This window comes from Callospermophilus lateralis, chromosome 15, assembly GCF_048772815.1.
Source record: "Callospermophilus lateralis isolate mCalLat2 chromosome 15, mCalLat2.hap1, whole genome shotgun sequence".
Taxonomy (NCBI): domain Eukaryota; kingdom Metazoa; phylum Chordata; class Mammalia; order Rodentia; family Sciuridae; genus Callospermophilus; species Callospermophilus lateralis.
In genome coordinates, this window is record NC_135319.1 from 20935416 (window position 1) to 20952511 (window position 17096).

General features: G+C 36.1%; 1 protein-coding gene and 1 pseudogene across 3 annotated transcripts in view; both read left to right on the forward strand.

The window, feature by feature from the left end:
- Positions 1 to 17096, forward strand: part of Mapk8 (mitogen-activated protein kinase 8) — a 119462-nt gene that overhangs the window by 20138 nt on the left and 82228 nt on the right. The window lies entirely within an intron of this gene.
- Positions 11353 to 11834, forward strand: LOC143381472 (translationally-controlled tumor protein-like; annotated as a pseudogene).

Sequence of the window (17096 nt, forward strand, 5' to 3'; positions counted from 1 at the left end):
GGGTGCAAGGTGTGCTCCTTGCTACTGAAGTGTTCTTCCTTTTAGTCACTCTCAGCAACCAGAGCTGAGAAAAATGAAAGAAATAGAGATGTGGGCTGGGATTGTAGCTCAGTGGCAGAGCACTTGCCTAGCACACATGAGTCACTGGGTTTGATCCTCAGCACCACATAACAATAAATAAATAAAAGTTTATCATGTTCATCTACAACAAAAAATTTTTAAAAATAATGGAGGTGTGTGTGTGTGTGTGTGTGTGTGAAATACCTGTCCTGCTGTGTAAATGCAGATGTATAGATATACACAAAATTATATTTAGAATTATATAAATACTTGTGTAATATAATAGATGCAACCATCTATTATGTTGATTGAGCATCACAAATTTTTAACTGTCTTCAACTCTTACTCAGTACTATATATATGGTGCCAAACTCCCTTTATTGACTGATAAACTTTTTCCAACAGAGAGGAACCTGCCTCTGACCATAAGCCTTCCATTTACTTAATTGTTCAGCTCCAGATTAGATGTATAGCAGTATCAGAAGTGTTAACAGTAGCTTTATCAATTAATTGTTGAGAGCCACAGCCGAATCAGAGGGAATGGTTGAAAGGTGAAGCCAGCGAACCATTGAGATGATGATTTGAGTTAAGCTGTATATAATTACTGTGATGCTGGATTGATTGAGTTGTATATGGACCCTGCTCTGGGAATAGGGTGGCTCCTGGAATCTGCCTCGGGAATCTGCCTCGGGCACCCTCTACTTTGGAGTTCCCTTGCAGTTCTAGAGGGGGTTTGGGGAGATTGGGCACACATGGGGTACGCGGAGCCCGGTGGAAGGTGTGTTCCCATGTAGTGTGTGTGCAGTGCCGGTGAGAGTTGGGGAATAAAGAGTTGCTGTTTGAACCTACAAGGCTTTGTGGCGGCTCGGTGATTTGTGCCCAGCCAGACTGTGACAATTAATGAAGTAGCTTTATCAATTAGTAGGAGGGTTTTTGTGATTTTGTTTTTTAAGGATTCTTTAGGAATTCCCACATAGTCATGTCATTTGTAGACAAAAAAGTTTTATTTCTTGCCTCCCAGTCTGATACTGCAGGAACATTAGCAAGATGGTGAGGTGAAATAAAGGTAATCAGTTCAAGAAACAGTTCCTATCTTCTAAAAGTTTAACCAAAACTCTACTGATAAATACTACAGATTGTCTCTTATTTCTCAAGAGAAGATAGAAGAGGGCTGGGGATATAGCTTAGTTGGTACAGTGCTTGCCTTGCCAACACAAGGCCCTGGGTTCAATCCCCAGCACCCCCCCTGCCACACACACAGAAAAAAAAAAAAAAGAGAAATAAGAGGCTACAAAAGACTGTTAAACATTTAGAACTTTCAGCATGATATTGGATTAGAGTGGTGAGAAGATATCTTTGCCTTATTCTTTATCCTTGGGGGAAATTATACAGGTTTTCACTGTTAAGTATCATGTTAACTGTAGAGTTTGGGGGTTAATTGATTGGTTTTTAGATGTGTATTACTGAATTGAGAGTTTTTATCAAGAATGAGTTTTAGATTTTGTCAGATTTTTTTCTGCATCCATTGATGTTATCATGATTTTTCTTCAGCCTGTTCATGTGGTAGGCCGTATCAAATCATTTTTAGAATCAGCCCTACACACTTGGAATATATCCCACCTGGTTATGTTGAATAATTCTTTTATACATTGTTGAACTTGATATGCAAATATTTTGTCAAGATTTTAAAATCTGTGTTCAGGGGAAGTGTTGGTCTGTAATTTTCCTTCCTTGTCATATTTTTATGCAGTTTTGATATTAGGGTAATGCTACCTCTTAAAATGAATTAGGAAGTGTTTGTAGTTGTTCTGGATAAGCTTGTGGAGAACTGATACCATTTTTTTCCCTTAAATATTTGATTGATTTCACCACGAAACTCTTTGGGTCTGGTGCTGTTTTAGAAGATTGATAACCTGTTGAGTCAATTTCTTTAATAGACATAGGTCTATCCAGATTATTGATTGGTTTCCTTTCATAGATATTGGTCTATTTAGATTACCTATTTCTCTTTGGGAGAACTTTGGTAGAGTGTTTCTTTCACAGAATTAGTCCATTTCATCTCAGTTATCAAATTTGTGGCTATAGAATAGTTCATAATATTTCTTTATTATACTTTAAATGTACTTTGGATCAGCAGTAATGACCCATCTATCATTTTTCCATTAATAATTTGTGTCTTCTCAATGTCTATTTCTTGATTAGGCTGGCTTATTTTATTTATATTTTCAGAGATCAAAATATATATATTTTCAGAGGTCATTTGTTTGTGTTCTCTGTTTCCCTGTTTTCAATTTCATTGATTTCTTCTCTCATTTTTTTTTCCTTCTGCTTGTTTCATATGGTGGTGGGGGTGATGGAGATGAGGCCGTAGCACACATTTTCCCAAATTAGGCCAATGGAAATTTCTTGAGGTGGCTGCTCTGTCATTTTTGATCTGATCTGCTTAATTTACTGAGTGCTTCTTTGCTTGAAATTTGAAAACTTAGTGTACAATATTATAGATTATGTTTGTAATTTCTGCTTCTTTACAAGTATTACATTGTGTTTGGGCTACAGCTTCATGGGTGTGTGTATGTATTATGTGCCCACATTTTACAAAGAGTCCTTCATTTAATTCTTCTAACACCCTTTTATTGAGGATTTTTGCATCTGTGTTCATTAAAGATATTGGTCTGAAGTTTTTTTTTTTTTCTTTGAAGTGTCTTTGTCTGGTTTTGGAATCAGGGTGATATTGGCCTCGTAGAATGAATTTGGAAGTACTCCCTCTTTTTCTATTTTCTGAAATAGATTGAAGAGTATTGGTATTAGTTCTTCTTTAAAGGTTTTGTAATACTCTGTTATATATCCGTCTGGTCCTGGGCTTTTCTTCGTTGATAATCTTTTGATGGCGGCTTCTATTTCTTCACTTGATATTGGTCTGTTTAAGTTGTGTATATCTTCCTGACTCAATCTGGGTAGGTCATATGACTTTAGGAATTTATCGATACCTTCACTGTCTTCTATTTTATTAGAGTATAAGGTTTCAAAATAATTTCTAATTATTTTCTGTATTTCTGTAGTGTCTGTTGTGATATTGCCTTTTTCATCACGTATGCTAGTAATTTGGGTTCTTTGTCTCCTGTTCTTCTTTAGCATGGCTAAGGGTCTGTCAATCTTATTTTTTTTTTTCAAAGAACCAACTTTTAGGTTTTTTTTTTCCAATTATTTCTTTTATTTAGATTTCATTGATTTCAGCTCTAATTTTAATTATTTCTTGCCTTCTACTGCTTTTGCTGCTGATTTATTCTTTTTCTAGGGCTTTGAGATGTGTGAGGGCAATTATTTGTTGGCTTTTTATTCTTTTAAGAAATGAACTCCATGAAGTGAATTTTCCTCTTAGTACTGGTTTCATAGTGTCCCAGAGATTTCCATATGTTGTGTCTATGTTCTCATTTACCCCTAAGAAGTTTTTGATTTCCTCCTTGATGTCTTCTGTAACCCATTTTTCATTCAGTAGTGTATGCTTCAGTCTCTATGGGATGCAGAAATTTTTCTTCCTTATTTTATTGATTTCCAATTTCATTCCATTAGGTTCAGATAAAATGCATGGTAGTATCTCTACTCCTTTGTATTTGCTAAGAGTTGCCTGTGGCATAATATATGGTCTATTTTTGAGAAGGATCCAAGTGCTGCTAAGAAGAGAGTGTATCCGCATGATGTTGGTTGATATATTCTATACATGCCAATTAAGTCCAAGTTATTAATTGTGTTATTGAGTTCTATAGTTTCTTTATTCAACTTTTGTTTGGAAGATCTGTCCAGTGGTGAGAGAGGTGTGTTAAAATCACCCGAGATTATTGTGTTGTGGTCAGTTTGACTCTTGAACTTGAGAAGAGTTTGTTTGATGAACATAGCTGCACCATTGTTTGAGGCATATATTGTTGAGAGCCACAGCCGAAGGGGCCCCAGCAAACTTTCAGACTGCCAGCTGATGATTGGCTCACAGCGGCCCCAGCAACATCTAGCTGATTGGCTCCTCTGCGGTGATGCTCATTGGGCTGTTTCCCTGCCCTTTCAGACCATGGAGCTGCTAATTGGGGGACTTTTTGGCTCCGCCCATGCGACCCAGCCAATCGGCCTCAAGAGCAGGAGGATTGTGGGAGGAAGAGGTTGTTGGGGTGTGTGGCTTGTGGGAAGCCGGTGGTGGCAGTTGGGCTCTGAGAGTTTTTTCCTGAGGAGCTGTTTTGTTTATCTTGTGTGGTTCTAAAAATAAAGTTAGTTTCTTTTGACAAGTGGCTCCTGAATTGTGCCCAGCCAGACTGCGGCAATATATATTAATGATTGTTGTCTTGTTGGTGTATGGTTCCCTTGAGCAGTATGTAATGTCCTTCTTTATCCCTTTTGATTAACTTTGGCTTGAAGCCTTCTTTATTTGATATGAGTATGGGCACCCCTGCTTGTTTCCAAAGTCCTTGTGAGTGGTGTATGATTTTTCCCAACCTTTCACCTTCAGTCTGTGTATGTCTTTTCCTATCAAATGAGTCTCCTGTAGGCAGCATATTGTTGGATCTTTTTTAATAATCCTGTCTGCTAGCCTGTGTCTTTTGTTTTGTGAGTTTAAGCCATTAACATTTAGGGTTACTGTTGAGATATGGTTTGTATTTTCAGCCATATTTGTTTATTTTTGTTATTTAACTTGACTTGGTTTTCCTCTTTGATTAGTTTTTCTTTTAGTGTACTTCCTCCCACTGCTGGTTTTGATTATTATTTTTCATTTTCTCTTCATGAAATGTTTTGCCAAGGATGTTTTGAAGTGCCGGATTTCTAGCTGCAGATTTTTTTAACTTCTGTTTATCGTGGAAGGTTTTTATTTCATCTTCAAACCTGAAGCTTACTTTTGCTGGATACAAGATTCTTGGATGGAACCAATTATCTTTCAGCGTTTGAAATATATTGTTCCAGGATTTTCTAGCTTTTAGGGTCTGTGTTGAAAAATCAGCCATTAACCTAATTGGTTTACCCCTGTATATAATCTGATTCCTTTCTCTTGTGGCTTTTAAAATTCTCTTCTTATTTTGTATGTTGGGCATTTTCATTATAATGTGTCTTGGTGTGGGTCTTTTGTGATTTTGCACATTCGGCGTCCTGTAGGCTTCTTGGATTTGGATTTCCGTTTCATTCTTCATGTCTGGAAAGTTTTCTGATATTATTTCATTGAACAGATTGCTCATTCCTTTGGTTTGGACATCTATACTTTCTTCTATCCCAATAACTCTTAACTTTGGTCTCTTTATGTTATCCCATATTTCTTGGATATTCTGCTCATGGTTTCTTATCAGTTGCGCTGTTCTTTCTACGCTCTTTTCAAGATGGTATACTTTGTCTTCTTTGATGTCCTATATTCTAAGTGGTGATACTCTGCTGGTGATACTCTCATTTGAGTTTTTAATTTGGTTTATTATTTCTTTCATTTCTAGGATTTCTGTTTGTTTGTTGTTTTTTGTTTGTATAACCTCTATGCCTCTGTAGAGGTGACCTTTTTCTTCTTGGATTTGTTTATGTAATTGATTGTCAAAGTGATCTTTCATTGTCCGGTTTTGTTGTCTTCCTTGATACCCCAAAACATTTGAATCATGTATATCTTGAAATCTTTATCTATCATTCTTTCTGCCGTAGATGCTAATTCTTCTAATGATGTGTTGTCTTGCATTGTTTGTGGTACTTTCTTTCCTTGTCTTTTCATGTTGTCGTGTTTCTTTTCAGCTCAGTGAGACTGGTGTGTTATTGTTTTTACCTTGTAGATTTGTAGTGCTCTTGTATAGTTCCAAAATCTCTCATTTGTGGGGAAGGACAATGTTAACAGTTCCCAATATCAACAATACATCATCTATGAGCAAGTTTTTGTTATTAAGACATTTTTAGTCTCTATGTCTAGAATTGTTAGATTCAATTATTTAAAATATAGTAGTTTCAAAAAAGGCATACAGTTTCCTGTGGCGTATAGAAAACTGGGGGTCAGGTGTAGGACATTATGTTAAGGGGGAAAGATGTGAGAATATCGGGTTAATATATCTTAGCAACTTTGGAGGAGATCTCTAATGAAGGGGGTTAGTAGTAGAAGAATAGACAGGAGGTGTTTTAGGGTAGAGAAGTACGTAGGCAGGCAATAAGCATAGAAACAAACGTGTATTTTGTAAATTACACGCAGTAGAAATAGTAAAAATTAGGTTGAAAGAGGAAGAGAGGGAGGAAGAAAAATAAAAAGAAAAGAACAAAAAGAAATGAAGAAATGAAAAGAGAAAAGAAAAAAAAAACACTCTTAGAATTGTTTTTTCTTCTCTCCAATAGATGGAGTTGTGTATTCCAGGTTGAGTCTCTGCCCTCAGGGTGGTGGAAGCGACCCATGTGAGGAGGCTCTCCAATTTGGTCGCTTGGGGCTGCTCCCATCTCTATCCCCCTCCCCTCTCCTGCCCACTAAGTCCCAACTGAAGGATCTCTTGCCCACAGTCCTCAGTTTACTGAGGCAGGCAGCACCCTGGCTGCCCCACTCTCTTTATTGACTGAGCGCTATTTTTGCGTTGGGTAGTCACTGGGTCATCACAGCTGCGGAGAGGGGGTTGGAAATTGGCAACCTGTTCAGTCGTACTCCCTCTGATAGCTATGCCCACCAAAAGCTGGTGAGAATGGTGAACGGTGTTATCACAGCTGGGGAGAGGGGGGAACCACACACCTGTTCAGAGGCCAATCCTCTCTGTTAGCCACACCCACCAAAAGTTGACAGATTTTCCAAGGTGGAGACCATCTGTTTCCTGGCCGGTGTGTCCGTGGAGGTGGAGGGAGCTGGTCTGTCCCTGCGCTGTGTCCAGAACTAGGTCTGTTGACCTGTGCTGAAGTGGATTGCAGCCTGGCGCACTGCAGCCTTGTAGGGGCAGTGACCTGGCGTCTCTGCTCCAATGCCAGAGAGCCCAGTGGAAGCGCTCAATCTCCGCCTGCAGCGGGCTCTGGTGCAGCTGTCCAGATTCCCGCCGGCAAGGAGCGACTCTGCTTTCTGTGTCTTCATCGCTGTGCTTGCCTCTCTGGTGGTGAACTCTGCGAAAATCCACTGTTTGGTATCCTGTCCACTCCCAGAAGCTGCAATCCGTCAAGGCGAGCCCCCATGGAGAAACCGTTCCCCATGGAGAAACCGCCTGACTGATCTCTAGGATTCATGCACAGAGCAGCCAGGAAGGGAATCTCCTCTACTCCGCCATCTTGGATCTCCTCAAGGGTCTAGTTTCTAATGGTGGACAGAGAGAGAACCTGGTAGTATAGGATTAGATGTTAAGGAGATAGGAGGTGAGGATATAGAGTTATTAGATCTTAGGAAGTGTGTATGAGGAATCAAAAGAAGTTGGATGGTAGCAGTAGAAAAGAGAAAGAAATTCTGGAGAGACAAATAAATGGGAAGAAAATAGAGAGCAAGAGTACAAAAAGCATACAAACAAAAACAAAAATTAATAAAAAAATATAACAATAAAAAATAAAAGAATATACAACAAAACTATAATATACTATTCAGCATCCCAGTCCTCAGTAGCCTAATGCATAAAAAAGTGCTTGGTTTCACAAATGTTGGGGATATGAGGGTAGAAAAAGGGAGAGGGAAAAATAAATATGGAAGGAAAATTGAACAATTGTTTCTGTTGGAGTTCAGTATCTTCCCTGCTTCCCTTCTCATCTGAAAGGCAGGGTTGTCTGGTGTTTGCTGGCATCTCCACCCTTAGGGTGGCGAGGCTGATTTGTGTGTAAGGGTTGATCTTGGAGGCGGAACTACTGGAGGTGGGGTATAGCACTTGCCAGTTCCTGTTGGATGACTGTACCCCAAGGATCTCTTTTGGGGACCACTCCTGTGATGTGGGCCCTTGGTCTTAGCCTACTTAGATTGTCTGTAGACCCCACAATTTCTCTGATTTAGTCTCTAAACTGTATTTCTCTCTCTCGCGCACGCACACACACACACACAGACACACACAGACACACATCGCATTTTCTACTTCCCTGTTAGAAACCTCACTCTGGAGGTCATTTGTGTTTAGCTCTGGGCCTGGGTGCCTGTTTTGGAGAGCTGTTCTGTATTGGGCAGATAAGAACCAGGATTCCAGAGCTGTAAATGCTGTGCTAGGTTAGTGGCTGTGGAGGGGAAGGTGGTTAGGGGACTATGGTTTCCTTTATATTGCTTCTAGGCCCCTGTCTGTGTCCCAAGATGGGAGTTGCGTCAACTAAAGATGGCTGCAGCTGAGGTTACGCAAGGTGGCAACAGCAGCTTTCAGGGATGGGGTAGTAAGAGTGGGCCATGATGGCGTTGTGCGATGTGATCAGAGATGCAGCGATGTGGTGTGTAGTGCTGTGGTGGGTGACTGTCTCCAGACTCTGTCCAGTGTCCCAGGTTTAGGCTACTACATCGAGGGGGCTGTGAAAGTATTAGTAGGTTCCAAGATGGAGGCAGCCAGGGGAGCTCCTCATTGACTGATGGGAACCAGGTATGGGCAGGAGTCCGTCCTGATGGAGGCCCTTTTTTTAAAAAAAAAGTATATTAAATCCATTTGGAGTATGCATTTTAAAATATTATATTCTGTGATGATATAAAACTAAATGAGAATCAGGGCTAAATGTTTTAACTGGTTTATTGGTTTACATATTTACTGCTAGAACTGTAGAACAACAACTGTTTTATAGGAAGAACATATTTTTATTGATAATCCTAGATTTTTTAGATCAAAGTTCTAAATTCCAGTTCTTTGGTATGTTAACATGGGGTACTGTATATTCTATTTCCTGGTTTGTTTTTGGTTTTATTCTTTGCCTTTTCCTAGTTACTAAGGCCTGCTGATTCCCTCAGGTCATAGCACATTGGTTTTGCAGAGAATATTAGCTAGTGCTAATGAGAGGAAGAAAGCAGCAGAAAGCATTTTTCCAATATTTTTAAAAACAAAAGGCAAATACATATAAATATTAGGAGGAAAGTAAAGATAAAAGATCAAAAATACCTATAACCTAGCTAATAATATTTTGGTGTATTTCTTTTCATATATTTTTTGTGTGAGAGAGATTATATTTGTATGCATGGGTACATACTTGGTTATTTATAAGGGATCCAACAATTATATTAGCATACATTAATTGGGGAGTAGAGTAGTAATAACTGCTTGGATTTGATTAGGGATCAAGTCAAACAAATAGATTTTGCTTAAAAGAAAGGTGTCCTTAACAGAGTAAGAATTTTTATAAAATTAGAAATTTGCAGAAATGAATTTTGTAGCTTAGTCTGCTAAGTCCTATCACCATTTCTTAACTTTAACATTAGGAAAAATAGGAAGGGATTTCAGGAGTTTATTGAAGTCAAAACTGTTTTCATAGTAATACTGAGATGTTGCTTGTCTTTTTCATGTCTATTCTCAAGAGTTTTCCAGAGGCCATGTGACCTGACCTGTGATGTGGCAACAGACAGAATGCAGAAGCAAATAAGACAGTCCAGCCATTTGAAATTGAGTGGAAATTAAGCCAGACAATAAAGAGATTTGCAAAAATGTAAAACAGACACGTTTTCTCGCTATAGTTTTTTTCATCAAAATGATCGTTAACATGTAATAGGTTTGTTGTTATTTTAAAGCAATTTTTTAAAAATTTAAATGCTCATTTCTAGTATCTAATATGGTGAATATTGATAGATACAGTCAACATAAATAACAGTTCTCTGGTAACAAAGTTCTTCTCAAAATTGTAAAATGTGTAGAGGTTCTGACACCAAAAATCTTAAAAACTGCTGCATTATGTAATATAAAAAAAAAACATTTGTTAATATCACTGCCTGTTTCATCAGCAAAATCTTTAGATCACTCACAGAAATGAATGTATATTTGCCAAAATTCTAATTTTCACTTGAAAGTTTGAATTTTATCATTGGCAGTGAATACTGATGTATGTTTTCCTTGAAGTGTTAGGCTCACTTTGTTCATTTCCAATAAACTGTCCTCCAAATATCCTAGTTCAGATCACTATAGCTTGTTTGTGTGTCATTCCATTAATAAGTAGTTTACAAGTGCTTTTCCTAGGATGACCATTATACTTCATTATATAGCAGAAGTTCTTATGGGTACTTCCTATTTCGGGACACAATTAATTTGAAAATTTTCTTTTATACTAAACCAAAATTTAACAAATTAACTACAGTGTGAAATCTGAAACCGTAAAGTGAAATTACCATCCTCTATCATATTAAAATCTGTTGATCTCTGTTGCATTTTAAGTGAGTCTTTTGACTGTGTTTGAGTTTGAAACATCAGGTATTGATCATTTGGAAAATAACTGGTTCAGTGAGGTGCAGACCTTCTAAATGTTGCTGTAATTTTTTGTATCACCGTTTTCATAGTGTGGTCTGAGGACTCACAGGGTCATTAGGAAACTCCATCTGTGTCAGATATTTGAGGGACAGGTTTATATAATGACTTGGGGGGACAAAATCAGTAAAGTTTTTAAATATTTTCTACCCAGACTGATGTAAACAGAAAAAGACACAAATGAATAATATATGGAGAAAAGGTTGAACATGACAGTATATCCTGTACATATTAAAAAGAGTGAGGGAATATTATAAACAATTAGATACGAATCAAACCACTTAGATGAAATGGACATATTCTTTTTAAAGATAAGCATTACCCAAACCTAACACACAAGAATAATTTTATAAGGTCACCACTCTTCATTTTCCCCCCCAGTCCTGGGGATAGAACCCAGGGTTCATGCATGCTAAGCAAGCACTCTAACCACTGAGCTATGCACCAGCTCAGGTTACCACTTTCAAAAGCAGTGATTCTTAAACCTTTTGGGTTTTGATTATCTTTATTTGTTTATAAAAGTTGTTGCTATTCTCAAAGAGTATTTTCTTTAGCCTTTGAGAGTTTTCTTATTGCAAATTAGAACTTTAAAAATATTTTCCAGTTCATTTACAAAATAATACAGTTAATATGCATAACATTTTTATGAAAAATAACTTTTCCAAAAGAAAAATAATAATAATATACAATCTGTTGTGTTATCAGGTTGTTTAGCCTCTAGAAAACTCAGATGTACTCTTGTGAAAGAATGAAAGTGAAAAGGCGAATAATAGATCAATACTTTTGTCTCTCAGTACTTTAAAGTTGTAATTTCAACTTTCTGTCCTCTCCCGACTCCCCAAGTGCTACAATCACTCTGCACTCCTGGTAAGCTAGCTCACTATTGTCTCCTTCAAGCTGCCATCATGGTTATCTGCCAGTATTTCATCAGGAGATAATCTCTGACAGTTATAAGATCCAGGAGACATCAGATAGGCCACACTTGGAGGTGGGAAGTGAGCTAGATGCTCAATAGAACAGAGAATAACATTGATGACTTACTCACTGGTGGAAATCCCTTTGCTGAAAACTTTTAGGGCTAAGTTACTAAAAGCTCAATAATCACTTGGGATTCTTATTGTTATGGCATCACTTGGCAGGAAACCACCTTCACAAAAGAAGTGTATTGAGAAGTACATCAAAGATTACATAAAATCAGTCAAAGACACACTTGAAGAACAGAAGCCAGAGTAAAATCTTTTATGATAGGGGTATCAGAACAAAACAAAGACATCCTTCCTAATTTAAAAAATTACCATATCTTCATTGGTGAAAACATGATTCCAGACAGTATGGTTACTCTCCTAGACTATTGTGAGCATAGTGCAACCACTATATATGATTTTCTTTAAGGATGGTTTAAAAATGGGAAAATGTTAGTAAATTTGCTAATAATTTTGACTCTTTCACTTGTCTTCCTAATTAGCTCTGCATGTCATCCACATAATACCATGACTTAAAGATAAATGAGACTGATGTCATTTTGAATTCTTCATTTATTTTGACCATGATTTATTTGAATTGGAGACATTGTTTAAGAAAAAAATGTTGTGGTTATTTAAAAATAAAATTCATTTAAACTACAACAAGAAGTAGTTTTCCTTATCTCTGACTTGCCTAGTTTCACATGAAATATGCTCTACTTATTTATTTTACCCTTTTTTTCTTTTTTTTTTTTTTTTTTTTTTTTTTGGTGTTGGAAATTGAACACAGAAGGTTTTATATCACTGAGCCACATCCCCAGCCCTTTTTTTAATTTTTAATTTTGGGACAGACCCTCACTAAGTTGCTTAGGATCTCAGCCTCCTGAGTCACTGAGATTACAGGTGTACCCCACCATGTCCATCTAACCTTGTTTCTGGATAAATTTCAGAACTCGTTCATCTTAAAGAACTCAGGCATTTGTCTTCTAACTAAAATTTGGGGAGTTTTGTTTTATACATAGACCAATTAGTACTCAAACAAAAGAATCATTTTACTGAATTCTGGGGTTCTTTTTCCTCTGAGTAGCTTTCTTCCCGCTATACTGTACAAATTCTGATTACCTTCACCTTCTAGATTTGTCTCAACTTAGTGAAGCTGCCATGCTGTGTTTAGTGTGGACTTTTCTGCAGCGTTGTTTCTTTTTTTCTTAATTAGGTAAGCTCTTTAACTGTTCTGTAACAGTCATAACTTAATCTCTCTACTGTCCAGTGTCTCACAGTAGTTTCATATATTTTGTTTACAAGAGGGTAAGTGTGATCTCAGTTATCCCACCATACCAGAAGCAGAAGTCAGGTTAATTTTTATTAAAAATAAATTCCCGAGCTGACTCGGGAATTATGATTTTACAAATAATTCAGTAAAAAAATTGGGCAAAGGATCTGAGTAGACCCCCCTCAAAAGAAAAAAATGCTAATGGCCAATAAATATATGAAAAATTCTCATCTTCAGCAATAAGGGAAAGATTCTATCTTACCATACTTAGAGTGGCAACTATTAAAAAAAAAAAAATGAAAAGTAGCCCTGCAGAAATGTGGAGAAAATGGAGCCCTTAAACAATGTCAGTGGGAATATAAATTAGAACAATCGCTGTGGAAAACCATATGAGGTTCCTCAAAAAACTGAAAATAAAATAACCGCATGACCCAGCTGTTCCACTCCTAGGTATATATTCAAAGGAAATCAAGTCTGTATACAAAGACATGCTTGCATGTTCATGTTTATTGTGAATGGTGATGATGATTAATAAATTAATATTGTGGATTATTATTCACAGTAGCCAAAATTTTGGAATCAGCCTAGATGTGCCCATCAACAGATGAATGGATAAAGAAAATAAAGGAACAAGAGATAGAAAAAGGGTGGATGGATATAATTAATTCATGATGTATTCATGTGAAAATATCACAGTGAATTCCATTAATCTGTACAGTTAATGTGTATTATGTTAATACAACAAATTAGTATAATAAAAATAAAGTATATTCTCAATTATTAAAAAAACATTCACAAATTATTATCCAAAAAAAAAAAAAACTATTTTTTTAAAAGGCCTAAACCCATTTAATATATAATGGGTAATACTAGTTAAGGACATATTTTTTTCTAAGTTTATTTGGCAAATTCTGCTTTGGTGCTTCCTATATGCTAGGCACTATGCATTAATTTTCGAGATAAAGAATGAATGCAAGCATTCCTCCACCATCTTGAAGATTATAGTCTAGCAAAAAGAGATTGCAAAAATGAGTAAGTAGAGCTCTTATAAGTTCAAAGGAGAAAAATAAAGTGAACAAAGACACCTGATTTTGAATGAAGAGTCAGACAAAGCTGTCTTGAGAAGGTGACAGCTGAGCTGAGGTTTGAGATTTGAAGGATGAGTAGCAGTTCTTTAGTGAGGAGAAAAAAACAGGTTGAGTAGAGCCTTGCTTATTCTAAGGAACTGAGGAAGGCAAATATGGCAAGTGGACTATAGGAAAACAGTTCTGGAAAGTGGTGTGCAGAAGAAGTATGTAGGATCTGAATCATAAAAGACTCAATATATTCTTATTCAGAATTTTTAAAATTCAGAATTTTATCAAGAAATGCATATCAGAACTAGATTAGGTAAATGATTAACCTTAAATGTGAAAACATGATTTTGTACGTAGAAACTTATGAGTTAATTATATCTGCCATTAGTTTACCATATAAGATAACTTCACAAGTTCCAAGGCTAGGACCTCTTTGGAGGAACATTTTTCAACTTGCCATATAAGGGGGATAATAATGATTTAAGGATTGAATTGATAAACAGTGGTATGTGTTTCAGTTCACATAAATGTCCCAGAATCCCATTTGTAGCCTTAAAGAGATCTCTTTGGAGGAGACAGAAACCAAGAGGAATTGAGCAAAAGTGTTTGTAGCAGAAGTTGTAAGAATTTTTTAAAAAGATTTTTAAAATATGTTTTTTTAGTTGTAGATGGACACAATACCTTTATTTATTTATTTTTTTGTTTATTTTTATGTGGTGCGGGGGATTGAACACATGCTAGGAAAGTGCTCTACCTCTGAGCCATAACCCAAACCCGTCAGAATTTTTTTATTATTATTTTTCTCAGTGAAGAAAATGAAATAATAGGGATTGAACTTTGAAGAGAATAAAAAAAATTTGAATTGAAAATTTGTGGAGTAATTATAATTTTAATAGAAAATGAGGCATTATTGTGTATTTGTTGAGGTTGACCATGAAATGATAGTTGAGTCCTTCTAACCTCTTATGTTACTTTTTCTATTTGCACTAGAATGAAGGTATGAACAAATCAGATAGCTAGGTTCATCTTGGTATTTTGCAGTCATATATCTAAGAAGTTTATTGTATTGATAAGAGGCATTTTTTAATAGAACAGAACATGGAATTTACATTGCCTAAGAAAGAATTTAGTGAAAAAGAAAAAAGGAAGACAGACAGGGATACAGTAGAAAGTTAAATTACTAAAGACCATCTGAGTCTTTAGTAACTTTAATAATAGTTTTCAAATTAAAGATGGTAAAACAAACTACCAGAAGAGATAGTGGTTATAATGGGATACCTGAAATATGTTTTCTACAAATGAGTCAGTTTCAGATATTGGCAAGATCCACTGGCATATGTTTCATATGTTGGTAGTAACCACTGGCATAAATGAGGGGTAGATTATTATAGATCATTGTAGATAAACATGCCCCAGAAGTGAAAGTCTTTGGTTTTTGAGGGTTTGTCCTCAGGATTATATGTGTCACTTAGGATGACAGCAGGACTTAGGGTAAAGGAGAAGACTTTAATTAGGATGTAAAGTCCTCAGTGACGGGGGTGCTATTAGGAAAATGGTAGATCATAGCAACAGAGAGGACAGCTGAGCAACATGAGCATTAAAGGAGCAAGGTTTTGTGCATGTGTCTTAGAGTTGGGGGATAATCATAGCAAAAGGGAGTAAGAAGGATATTTAGCACCATTAGAGGGGACAATATGAGAAGTGGTCTTTTCGATAATATATTTCATTTAAAGTGAAGAGGCAAAGTAAATGATTATATAAAGATTGAGGATATAGGGAAATTTCAAGCTGTAGTTTTGGTGGTTTCATAGAAAGATTTGGAGGGTTGGGAAAGAGTGAAGGTCTGGGTCAAAGTTAAAGAGAAATGGAACTTCATGGGGATGATGGTTGGATTTGGATATACATTAAATACTTTGGCAAAATAAGAATAATAGCCATGATGAATTTTTCTCACCTGTTTCTTTGACATAGTGGGCTCTAGGCTCGTTGCCCAGAATACTTGTCTAATTTAATATAAGTGAAAGCTTCAGTTGATGGCAGTTTTTACTTGCCTTATAAGGCAAGTACTACAGCTTTTGTAGGCTTTTTTTTTTTTTCTATTTTCAGTAGAGGACAGGGAACCTGAAGTGAAGGGAGTTAGAAAAAAGAAGATGGTACTACACATAATGTATATGAGAATCTGTGCAGTAAGTTTGTCAGTACAGACCTGGGGTATTTCATATGTGGGTTTGCAGTAGTTTTAATCCTGTGCTAATTACCCCTTAAATATATCTTATATGTAATTTCTTTGTTTTTCCCATTTAGCCAGGATGTACTTAAGGAATGCATATTAAATATTTGTTAAAATAGAACAATATCAGAATAAACAAATGTCACATGAATTATGACTCTTTGATCCAAAATCTGATTCTCTGTGACCACAGAAGCAGCTATAGTTAGTCATCTTTGACGATTATTTTAAGTACATATGGCCCACATAAAGCTTAGAAAGTTTAAGGTAATGGTTTGCCTTTTCTATATACATTTTTAAACTGCACAAATTTTGTGAGCTACTTTTGAGTTTACAGATTCTGATACTATTTATAACTCCATGTTGTCTTTATTCCCAAAGAACTATCTCTTAAGTTTGTTGCCAAATTGGCCATCTGCTTTTGTTTCTTAGTAGTCACTAGTTTTTCATTATGTACAAACCAAAGCATTTCTTTTGTTTATTCTTATTTTGGGGAGTTTCACGTCAGGTCACTGTACAGAAGCTGATTTAATATCTTGGTGGTAGTTACTCTCAGCATACATTTTTCTGATGTACTGTTTGCTTACCAAGATCTCGTTGATAAATTTGCTAGCTAGCCTCATGTGCTGAACAGTTAATCTTTTTTTTTTTTTCTGAACAATTATCTTGATGAATTCAAATTCAATATATATTTTAAAGATATCTTCTGTGAGCAAGACAGCATGTTAAATACTTTGGGAAACTTTAAAATATCAGAATTTTTCTACTTTCCATATGCCCATAGTCCATAGGGAGATGGCTTATATGTAAACATGCCAATATCATATAGTTATAATTACTATGAGACAAGAAAAGTAAAATTGCTTATAAGTTCAGGGATTCTAAGATTTTGATGTGATTATGGATGTCTCTCATTCTGTGTTTCTATCTGCCTTCTAAAATCAGGATGGTGTCAAAATAAAATCTAAAAATTGATACAGAAAATTTTAAAGTTTTTTCCTTTAATTTGCAAATGCTTGAAAGAAGAAATGTTGTGAAATGAGATAGGAAACCAAGAATTATGTTATGAATAAGATGTGGAAAATTCAAGGCTCAAAACAGAACAAACAGGATTTTTTTAATTGACATTGTAGGACACTT